Raw genomic sequence first — 12,995 nt, 5'->3', positions numbered from 1 at the left:
AAGGGAATATCAAAATTGAGAGACAAAGGATAAAAATACAAACGATTCCAAAAGCAATACTTACAAAACCATTTGGTGTAAATCAACTATACAGCTCATGGAGGGGAGAGGGAAAGGGGGAGGGGGAGAAAGGGAAAAGGAGGGAGGAGGTAACAAGTTGAACAAGCAATGTACTCACTGCCTTACATATGAAACTGTAACCCCTCTGTACTTTACTTTGACAATAAAGGAAAAAAAGAATTATGTAAGGTACATGCAAATGTTTTTATTGATTTTCTATTAACAAAGTGAAGATATTCCATACCATATCTCCATTTTTTACCCTTTCTTCATTCTTTTGGTGACACTCATTTTTGTATTCACTAGTGTTGAAGAACATTCAAGTGTTGCAAAAACATATCAATGAAGATCTCATGGTAAAGTATATACAATTATATATTTTATCTTAAATACTTGTAATATCACCAGATTTGGATATAATTTGAAAAACCTTCATCCAAACTTCTACTTTTTTTTTTTTTTTTTTTTTGGCCAGTCCTGGGGCTTGGACTCAGGGCCTGAGCACTGTCCCTGGCTTCTTTTTGCTCAAGGCTAGCACTCTGCCACTTGAGCCACAGCACCCCTTCTGGCTGTTTTCTATATATGTGGTGCTGGGGAATTGAACCCAGGGCCTCATGTATATGAGGCAAGCACTCTTGCCACTAGGCCATATCCCCAGCCCCAAACTTATACTTTTTAAAAAAAGTTTTTGTGCAGCAAGATTCCTACAATTCAAAGTATAAAATACAGTAGAAAAATACAATTCTGTAGCAGGCACAGCAAAGGTTAAGGGCTTGCTTCCATCTTTTGTTTGATATTTCAAATATTTCGATTCCGTCTTTTTAAACCCACCTTTTGAATGTTCAAAAACACCTCATATGGGGGCTGGGAATATGGCCTAACAGCAAGAGTGCTTGCTCATATACATGAAGCCCTGGGTTCAATTCCTCAGCACCATAAATAGAGAAAATGGCCAGAAGTGGCACTGTGGCTCAAGTAGCAAAGTGCTAGTTGAGCAAAAAGAAGCAAGTGACAGTGCTCAGGCCCTGAGTTCAAGACCCAGGACGGGGGGAAAAAAGCCAACAACTTATGTTTAGAGTAAGAGGGTTAGAATTGCTGCTGTTTGGCAGCCACCCACCTTTTACTTCAAGGAAGCTGAGGCAGAGAAATAATGTGGCTAATCTAAAGGCAACCAGTGTTATTAATAGAATCAGAAGCAAAAGTCAGTGTGTGAAATTCTAATCTAATTTGCATCTCTACTTGACAGTAGAGATGAATTTTATATGAATTTTAATGTCTGAATCATTCACATATTCAGATAGTTCATTCTCCTCCTCCTCCTCCTTCTCCTTTCCCTCTTCTTTCTTCTCCTCTTCTTCCTCCTCTCCTAATTTTCCTCTCCTTTGTGTTCTCTCTTCTTTCGGTGACACTAGTGTTTGTACTCTAGCTCTATGGCTGAGTTTATGCTAGTTTGTTTTGAAATTTTGTTCTATGATTCTATGATTGGCTCATTGCAGGACTTCAAATTCACTTACTTCAGTCTTCTCATTCTTTCTGAGATCACAACTGACCACCTCTCTGTCCAATGTCCTTCCATGGAGATGGGATGTTGAGAAATTTCCTTCCCAAATTGGTATGAAATTTCAATCTTTCTACTCTCAGCCTGCCATGTAGTTTGGGATGACAGATGCACGGGTTGTAAAAGGATCTCACAAGCTTTTCTGTTCTTGCTGGTTTCACATGCTGATTCTCCTGATTTCAGCTTCCTAAGTACCTAGAAGAGAAGGCCTAAGCCACTTGTGCCTGGCTCAGATGGTGTATTTTTATTAGTTGAATTTCTCTAAATTATGTATTATTTACCAGATGTAGATGCAGATACTCTAGCAACCTCTTCCTAACTGCCCTTTCACCTGATTTCATGATAATCTTAAACCCTACTAACTAGGTCTTTCAATCTCTTAGACAGTTGATTATGCTAAATGTTTAGCAAAGGACCCCTAACTGGCTGGCTTCAGGCTATGGAAGATTTCATTAAATCTTTCCCAATCTATTTATTTGCACAATTTCAACTGGGGAAATGCACTGAAATGAAACATCTCATTTCCAGTACTGTCTCGAGGCCAAAAAAGACAATGATGTATACCCCCAATGTAGACTAGATGAGACAAGGCACATTTCAAATGGAAAATTCACAATGTGAGTTTCAAACCATGTTAGCCTTAAAGGAGAGATTTTCTTCCTGTATATTTGTGTGCAGCTTCAACCAATGGCACTATGAACTTCACATACGGATGAAAGGGCCTATTCCTAAGGAAACTTGAAAGCTAGTAAATTAACTCACATACCTCCTCAGAGCCTTCTCTATTACTATCTTTTCTGCAGTGATCATATACCTGGCAGTTAAAGGGAAGAAAACAAGCAAAAAAAAAAAAAAAAAAAAAAGGTCTCTGAGAGTTATTTTGATGGTGATATTGATCAGTACCTGGTGCATTAGTTCTTAAGCACAAAAGTTTAAAAAAAAAAAGAAAAAAAGAAAAGAAAACCAATCAAGTAAGGTTTCACTTAAAGAATAAAAAACAAAAATTGGATTTCAGAACATAGAAATTTGTCCAGGTAAGAAACAATTAAGACTTTTTTCTTTCTTTTTTTTTTTTTTTTTTTTTTTTTTGGCCAGTCCTGGGCCTTGGACTCAGGGCCTGAGCACTGTCCCTGGCTTCTTCCCGCTCAAGGCTAGCACTCTGCCACTTGAGCCACAGCGCCACTTCTGGCCGTTTTCTGTATATGTGGTGCTGGGGAATCGAACCTAGGGCCTCGTGTATCCGAGGCAGGCACTCTTGCCACTAGGTCATATCCCCAGCCCAATTAAGACTTTTTTAAAATTTAGAGGTACAGCTTTTGTTTTATAAAGAGGATTTACCAACTTGTCACAAACAAACTAGACCTCATTTTCTTGAGTCATAAAGCCAGAAGACTGAATGGATGAACTACATTCCTTTTATGTTTTTTCTTCCACTACACCTCCATCTTTTCTCTACTTTTGTGTTCCAAATACTTACAAACATCAAACTTCACAACTGATCAACATTTTACAAGTAGGTATCACAAGAAATGCAATTATATTTCATAATTGAATTCTAGTTAATGTGTGTTTGTATAGAAGTTCAGGTGCTTAGATTACATTTTAATTTTCACTTGCCATCTGTTGAAATTCTTCCTCTCACTTCAACATCCTGATCAGATATCCCAATTTCCATACTACTTTTCATTATTCAAGACTCCTTCTGAATTTTAAGTATCAGGCTGGTTTCTTAGTCTACTTGTTCTTCATGACTGCTTGTGGTTTTATGTAAGAAAAGCCATTTCTTATTTATTAGGCACAATCGTATCACGATTACTTTACTATCCTGTAATCTTGTAGTTAACAGTATACTCTTTTATAACACCTCATTGGAAATATTTATACTCTCAAACATTATTTTTCGAATCATTAAATATAAATCACTTATACTGCAGTACTTTATGGTAGAAGCATATGCTGAATTTTAATCGTGTTTTAGTTTGAAAATCCAAATTGTGAATGCTTGCAAAACCATGATATAACTAAATGAAATGTTTCCATCAAGTATAAAATGACTATATAAGATTATGTGAGATTATGTTTTGTGTACAACTGTTATCTATCATCTACCTACCTTCCTTCCTATCCACATATATATATATTTCCTTATGTCTAAAATCATTTGCCTATCACTTAGTAGGTTTTGAGTGTCTCATGTATTACAATAAGGAATTGTGGTTTTGTGAACAATTATTCAAGCTATTCAACAATTTTGATAGCAAATGGAAATAGAGTGAATTTGGGATTTCAGCGTGGATCTGCTAAGAACCTTAAGAATCCAACTTTCCATCAATGGGAAAAGTCCATTTTTGTCTTTTGAATGCTCTGTCTAGGTGAGTTTGGCAGTGATATTGATGTAGAGAGATTTCAGTAAGACAAGGTAAAGGGCTGTGGTATCTTTGTTTACTGCAAGACATGTTCATGTTTTTCCATTGTGAAAGTCATCTCTGATTATGATTTTTTTTCTTTATGAATTTGTAGAAAAGGGAGCTAGGAAGTTTGAGAGAAGATAATTCATTTACTGGGCTTTTTTTCTATTTGTTGACTTTTTAGGTGTGTCAAGTCATTGATAATAGGCAGTAATATCTCCATATAGATTATCTTGTAGTTCTCAAACTGAGGATTTGATACTATGTAAGATATCAGGATGTTGTTGGTCTTTTAGAAAACTCATGTTGTTTTCATCACTTGGAGACTACATATATATTCTGCATATATTATCTCTTATCTATATACATTAATATATATTTCTTAATTTGCTAATATATACTTTATGTAATTATAGAATAAAATAAGAACTGATTTAAAGAATAAAAATCTTGCTACTACTCCTGGACTTTGTCTGTGTGTCTGTGTGTCTGTGTGTTTGCACGTGTGTATGTGTGTACTGGCTCTGGGGCTTAAACTCAGAGCCTGAGCATTGTCACTGTGATTTCTTGCTCAACAAAAACATGGCCACTTGAGGCCCACTTTCACTTCCAGATTTTTGTTGGACAAAAGACTCCCTTTCCTGGGCTGGCTTTGAACACCAGTCCTCAGATCTCAGCCTCTTGAGTAGCTAGATACAAGTAGAAACTGCCAGTGTACAACCTCTAATGTTAATTTTGATTTACACAGGAACTTAACTAAAACATCAGTTAAAAGTTTGGAAAAATTTACAAGTAAACTTTGAAACTTTCTTCTAACTTTAAAAAAGGATGGATAGCTAGATCTCTCTATCTCCTATTCTTATGTACCTTTTCAAACTTTTCATTTTTTCTTTGTTTTGAGAAGAAAATATAAAGTTTCCTTGTATTTTGTGTCCCAATTCCTAGATCATCATCATCATCATCATCATCATCATCATCATCATCATCATCGTCATCATTATCATAACTATTGTAGTTTCCATCATGCAATCCAGTGCCTTCAGGAAAATTCAACTTCACACACAGTTTTTCCTTTAGTAAATTCTGAGTCTTCAAATGAAGAAAATAAAGGTTTTCCCTCACATGGCTCACTTCTTAAGAACAGCTTACACTTCCTGGTATTATGTTGATTATGGTGTATACTTATTATGATTATGTTGTATACTTATTATGTGTACCCGTCTAACAATGTATGTATTCAATGGAAATATTGCACTAGCAGAGACCAAAGCCTTCTCAAAATCTTAGGCACCATGCTCCTAAACTAAAGCCAGAAAGTAAGCTACTTTTCTCTTAATGCCAGATTGTACTTGTGTGGATTTCAGTCTCAGTTTCTTTGTATGGAGGAGAGTTTTAGGTGACAGTGCAGGCTCCCCTGACAGACTAAGCTTATATCCTGAGCATACACTTAAAAGTAACATGACTTTGGAGCCATTATTTAAGTTTTCAGTTCTTCAGTTTTTCATATGTAAACTGGACTTTTACTTCATAGTAATGCTGTGAACACTACATTATTTAATATGAGCAAAGGTCCTGGAGTGATGTTTGCCTCTATAAGCATTAAATAGAAGTTATCAGTATTACTTTATCCTCAAAACTGTGACATGACAATTTAGCTTTTGACAGATGATATGACAAAGAAAATGGCTATGTAGCAAAAGATAACCCAGGCACCAGCCTCAAGCCTGGGGAAATCCAGAAGTTGAAAACTGCCTGCTGTTCTGTTAATCGAATGTGTGGCTTGCATCTGAAAAAGCCTACTTTCCTTAAAAAGTTTCAGAGCAAAGGGAACATGGATCATGACCATCATGGGGCCTTAAATGGTCTTATCCCAGGGAAAGTCACTTGGCAAGGAGCTGGGATAAGTGGAGTGGTTTGACGATAACTGCTCCAAAGCAGGTGGTGAAAGACTCCCAAGAAGACTAGAAGCAGGACACATTGCCTGATTTAAGGAAAATGGATCTGGTAAAATATAAGGGCTAAAAAAAAAAGACCAAGTGTGATTTTCTAAGTCAAGAGGGTCAGCTAGAAAGGTCTACCCAACTTAAAGAAGATGGAAAGCAAAGAGCATTAATACTAGTCAACTGCCACCTGTCTTGCCCCTTCCAATGCTTTTTTCCTCTCTCCTCTTTTCACACATGAGGAACAACCTCTAGTCTAATCAGTGGAGTGGCATAGTACTAGAGATGGTCAAGGAAAGACAGTAGCCATCTACAGCCCTCTTATGTCACTGATGCTTTCCCAGGGCTAAGATTTCATCCTACACTACTCTCACTAAGGTAAAAAAAATAGTATTCACACATTCATAAACCCAATAATCTTACCATAATACTCATTTTTGTTTTCTGGTACTAGGACTTGAACTTAGGGTTTTATTCTTGCTAAGCACTTTACCATTTGAGTCACTATGCCCACAGCCACTTAATCATTAGTTTATTTTTGTGTTAATTTAGTTTATTTTATGTTCTCATCAGATTTTTCCAGAAGCCAGCTCAGACTGATCATCCTACATCTATCTCTACCTCCCACCCTGGTAGGACAAGAGGTGTGTATTCCTCCACGTGGCTTGTTTTTTGAGACAAGATTTGTTCATTTTTTGCAGGGCTGTCTTTGAACCACAATCCTCCCAAGTCTGTGTCTAAAGTGTCTGCAACTATAGATACATGCCATTACACTCAGACCCACTCAATTTATTTTTCATTGAAAGCCAGAAGATAATATAACACTACTATTATTTGAATGTGGTCTCATTGTTCTCCAAAGCACTAGATGTAGAATTCAATCCCCACTGTGGAATATTAAGAGGGTGGAAACTTAATGTAACTTTAATTCATTGTTTTCACAAAGGATGCATAGATTGTAACTAAGGAAAGAGACGTTAGGCTATTGTCTCAAAGTATAAAATCAACCACTAGAAAAAATAAGACTTCTGAAACCTCAAAGAAACTGTAAAAAAATCATATAGATTAACTCATTTGTACTCAAACATACATGCATTTACACACACGTAAGATTAACATGTAAGTATGCACTCAAGACTATATAATTTATATATATGTATGCATATATGTATTTATCCAAGTATTTTAAATTATGAATTACATACTGTATTCTATGAGCTTCCTTTACTATAATAGAAAAATCTTCAGACTTTCTTGTATAGTTTTCAATATATTTAAATACAGATAACTATTCCAACTAAATAATTTCAGCATGGATTGAAAGATGAAACAACTACTTTCTACAGTAAAGTGATACACCTTAAGCAAATGAACTTAGAGTGAATAAATACAACTTGATAGCTTAAGCATAATGAGCAAATGCAAACTGAGTAAAACAGATAGTGATGTTATTCTTAGCCACTGTAGAATCTAGACCAGAAGCAGTATAAGCCTCATACAATGATGATCTGATAGCAGTATGTGTATATAAACATAATAGCAGCAAATTTTACATAGGAAAATTACAGAAGATATACAGTGAGAAAGGATAAAGAAATCTCACAGGACAGAATTCTGATAGGAGCTACCACAGTCATGTAGAATAAAGGCTGAAGATCATCAACAAAATGTCATGTTGATACCAAATCCATAAGTCTGCTAACCACTAGAAAAACACTAGACAAATCCCAAATCAGAGCATCTTACACTGTACTTCACTATCGGTCTATCAAATTGTCAGGGTCATTGAAAATGAGCTCACGAAACTGTCACAGCCAAGAACACATGTGAAGCTATGCCATCTAAGTGAGACTCTCACCTTCACGGGGTCCTGAACCACAAGAAGGACACTAGACAAAGAGCAAGGAAACAACAAAAAATCCACTGGACTTCATTTCTTTATAATGCGTACCTCTTTCTTATTAATTACAGCATTTTAAATTATGTTAATGTAAGAGGTTAATAATAGGAAAAACAGATATGGGGAATATAGACTAGACTCCCTATATTATTTTCATTCTTTGTTCTGTAAATTGAAATATCTTTCTACAAATGTAAGAAGTTAAGAAATGAATTGGCTATATTACTAACTTTTGTATAACAAAACCATATATGAGTGTGTATATATATATATAAATGAAATCAAATATATAATACATATGATATATAGTTACTGCATTTGTCTATATAAATGCAAAACATACACATATAAATTTGTACTAAAAACTAATAAAGGAAGTTGCCCATGGTTGCGGTTTTTAATTTCATATGTCAAATGGATTGAGTTAAGAAATATCCAAATAGCAGGTAAAACATTATTTCTGTATGGAGGAGATTAATATCCAAATGGGTGACTAAGAAGATCCTCCTTTATCAACATGGGTGCATATCACTCTGTCTACAGAGGGCCTGAGGAGGACCAAAAGGATGATGAATGGTGAGCTCATCATTCCAGAACTAGAATATTTGTTTTCTCATACCACTGGCCTGACATTAGGGCTCTTCTTTCTTGGGCCTTTGGACTCACTGGCTTTCCTGCTTCTACAGCTTAGAAATGGCAGAGAGATATCATGACCTTTGAAGTCTGAAGTCATGGGAGACAACTCCAGTTATAACTCTGTCGCTGTTTCTGTCTCTCTGACTTTTGGTCATTCTCTTTCTCTCTGTCTCTAACACACACACACACACACACACACACACACACACACACACATCCTATTGTTCTATTATTGTTTTTCTGGAAATTCTAATCATGTTGGTGGAGAGAGAAACAGTAGAAAATGTATCTTGATGTGGGAACAAAGCTTAAATTATATTAGACAATATGTCTTTAATATATTTTTTAAATCATAAATGTGAATGTATTATCAATTCAGAAAACAACATGGACACAGTCCATTAGGTACTGATTCATGAATTTCTCATTAAACTGGTTCAAATTTTAGTTTGCTATGTTAAACTCCCATCTATTCAAAAATATTTATTGCCAAAATGTGTACATCCAATTCTACCAAACTATCTCAGCAGCAACTTGGCCAAGACAAAGACAGAATGCTTGTGCATTCCCTATAATTTGTATATTTGAATAAAAAAAGAATCATAAGTAGATGCAGTAGGTTTTTACCTTTTCTAGTAAGAATAGTGAGCCCTAGAAAAATCAGGTTTCCATCCTAATGTGAAAAGGAAAGATGAGAGGATACAGAGAAGTTAAATTCTTTTGATTTCTAATCCAGTGTTTCCCCTGAAATTTTCAGTTTATGTGGAAGTGTGAACCTTATATAATTCATCTCCTTAGTCATAAATCCTATAGTATGCTGTGAGTGTGTGTGTGTGTGTGAGAGAGAGAGAGAGAGAGAAAGAGAGTCAGAGAGAGACAGAGAGAGTGAGTGAGAGACACACAGAGAGAAACAGAGAGATACAGAGAGAGGTTTGATATATAGCTACCTGTAGTCTAGAACTGGTTGAATTATATTTCTGTGTGCTGCAGACCAATAGCAGCAAACAAATATAAATTTTCTGATGGAATAATATAGATCTGAACTGGTAACATTTTGCACATGAGTGTGTCAATTATATGTTTGTTGGTCCTAAGCCAATCTGTCACTTCATAATAAAGTCTGAGTATTTCCATTGCTGATTCCTTCCAATCCTGCAAGACTTCAAGATAGACTTTCTTTTTTTTTTTCAAATTTTTATTATCAAACTGATGTACAGAGAGGTTACAGTTTCATACTTTAGGCATTGGATACATTTCTTGTACTGTTTGTTACCTTGTCACTCATACCCCCCTACCTCCTCCCACTTTACCTTCCCCCCCCCTCCCGAGGTGTTCAGTTCACTTACACCAAACAGTTTTGCAAGTATTGCTTTTGTAGTTGGAAAAAATTATACTAAGTGAAGTGAGCCAGACCCAAAGAAACATGGACTCTATGGTCTCCCTTACTGGGAATAATTAGTACAGGTTTAGGCAAGTCATAGCAGAGCATCACAAGAGCCCAATAGCTATACCCTTATGAACACATAAGATGATGCTAAGTGAAATGAACTCCGTGTTATGGAAACGATTGTTATATCACAGTTGTAACTACTTTCAACGTCCCATCTGTATCTGTAGCTTTTATTATTGATGATGTTCTTGTATCACCTTCCAGTGATTGTACCTACACTATCTCTGTAATCTTATCTGAGTATATTGGAAACCGTGTATACTGGTATTAGAAGTAGGAAATTGAAAGGGAATACCAAAATTGAGAGACACAAGGTAAAAAAAGATAGACTTTCAAATAAGCTATGAGTAGCACTTTTCCATAGCCAGCCTCCTCAGGGAGCATGCAACACAGGATTATCACTTCAAGGATAGAAAGTCACAGAATCATATAATGTAGTTTCTTAAAATCATGCCTTGCTCCTTTTGGAGGATATTTTAAATGATTCACACTACCTTTATATGTTCAAGATATGTTTAAAATTACCAGACATACTTTTGTTCCTAATTACTCAAACAAAAAATAATGAGTATCATTCATTTAGATTTTAATGTTTAGCATATAAATTTTCTCTTATGTTTTTACCCTTTCTCTCATTCTTATTCCATATTATAACCATGAGAGATATAAAAAGCAATTCAAGTTCATATTTCAGCTATGATTTGAATTAATGTAATTTATTATTGGTTACAATTACAGATATTCAACAAGAATAAAATATTCAGGAGAACTCAGAGACAAAGCCTGAATTGACTTACTGGGTATATAGATGAATGTAATAAAGCTTCTACCTCCATGAATCTTTCCAATGTTTTAGAGGAAATAAAAATCAAGCAATATCTAGTTATGCATACACATGTCATTGCAAAGTATAAATGAAATGTTGTAAAATAAACTTAGTAGTTTATATGGAACTGGAGATGAATCCAGGATAAGGGATAATTAAGCATAAGTCAGAAAGTAGGAGACAGGAGACACACATCCAGATAAAATTCCACTTTACTAAAGACCTAACATGAAAGTGCTTTGCCCAATTAAGGAATAAAAAGCCAATACAGACTTTCCTATGGTTGAATTTGAGTGAAAGTGAAAAAAAGGCTTCTTTTCTAAAATTATTTAGCACTTCCAAATGTGATCTGAAATGCATTCCTGGTAATAGATGATCAGAAGCTTATTGAAATAGATTATATTCTAGTGCATTAGAAAACCAGTAAGTGGTTCTAATTATTATGGTGAGATTGAATTAGCATTTCTACAACACCTGCTCTGGCTGCTTAGGGGAGAGTAACTGCAGAGAACTGTTTGAACTCCAGGAAAGTGACTGCTGCTTATTAATCCTGACACAAGAGCATCGGACTAGAGTGGTGTAATAGATGAGTCTTTTGCTGCAGTAACTTGGAGTATTAGCCACCCTCAAATCACAAGCATTTGTGCTTCTATTGCTCACTGGTCTGCAGATGGAATAAGGTCCTGTAGGCTTGCCTGGTGCATTGTGTCTGTTCTGTTCTCATAGGAAAAGAAATCTCCTCCATATGTTCTTTTAAAGGAAGATCATTAAAGTGTGAGTTATTGTTATGTAAATACATTAAAGCCCTTGACAGATATATCTATCCACATTTCAATAGTTAATGCAAATGACATAACCAAGTAAAACTTTGGTGAGAAAGTACAGTCTGACTACTTGAATCACATGGAAAAATTCATATGGTAAATAATGCATATGGATAATTCTGTAAAAGACACTGAGTGAAGAATACTATCTAACAATGATTATTACCATGAGTTCAATGAGTTCATTATTTACAAGTGTAAGATTGAATCAGACAAGCCAAATGGGAATTTGAGATGTAACTGTGATTGTCAATCTTTGTATATACAACTGGACAGGTAAGTGTCATTTGCTGACAGAAGGACACAAGGAGAAGCAGGAGGAGGAAGAGGAGGAGGAGAAGGGGAAGAAGAAGAAGAAAAAGAAGATTTCATAAATGTCTTGTTGGGGAATGTTAAAGAAATAAAGGAGCAGGTCACTGATTATTTTGTTTGGACTGGAAAGTGTGGTTTGCACATTATTGTTGAATCATTTGGGATATCTGTGATATCTAAAACTCTGAAATGGTGGCGGGGGGGGGGGCGGGCTGGGGATATGGCCTAGTGGCAAGAGTGCTTGCCTCGTATACATGAGGCCCTGGGTTCAATTCCCCAGCACTACATGTACAGAAAATGGCCAGAAGTGGCGCTGCGGCTCAGGTGGCAGAGTGCTAGCCTTGAGCAAAAAGAAGCCAGGGACAGTGCTCAGGCCCTGAGTCCAAGCCCCATGACTGGCAAAATAAAAAAAAAAAAAAAGGGGATTTAAAACTGTGAAATGGATAAAGGTTACCACAAAGTAAGCCTAGAATGAAAAGATAACCAGGGCCTGAAACTTGAAAAGCCTAAACATGTAGAATCTGTGAAGAAGAATCCATAAAAAGAGAATAGGGTGACACCAGTAACAAAAACAGAGAAAGAATAGTTATGACAAAGCCAATAAAAATAGTTTTTTTTAATGGAGATAATATTAAACTTTGTTTAGGTATCTGAAGAAAAATGTATGCTGAATTTGGCAACCAGAGACCACTCACTTCAGCAAAAGTAGTTTCTAGAAGTTTGGGAATAGAAAAATAAGACTGATGTAGTTGACGAGTGACATTTTTCCAAATTGTTCGTTGGCTCAGGGGAATAAGAAAGAAGACAATCGTAGGGTCATCCAGAAATGGAGGTTTATCCACATCTGTAAGGTCAAAGAAAATGGAAAGGAAAATTGACAGTGTTTTCAAGGCCAATTTTGTAAAGATGGATTTTGTAACACAACTTTCACGAAGAAAATTAAAAAAAAGAATAGCAGGTGGTGGAAAAGTATTAGTGTTTCTGAATTGAAGAAACTATGGAACTATGTCCATGCCAAAGAAAATGAGCTTACAGGATAAGAATACTTGTGTGTGCACATGTGCACACACATGCATATGAC

This window comes from Perognathus longimembris, chromosome 5, assembly GCF_023159225.1.
Source record: "Perognathus longimembris pacificus isolate PPM17 chromosome 5, ASM2315922v1, whole genome shotgun sequence".
Lineage (NCBI taxonomy): Eukaryota > Metazoa > Chordata > Mammalia > Rodentia > Heteromyidae > Perognathus > Perognathus longimembris.
Note: the sequence above shows the minus strand (reverse complement) of the source record.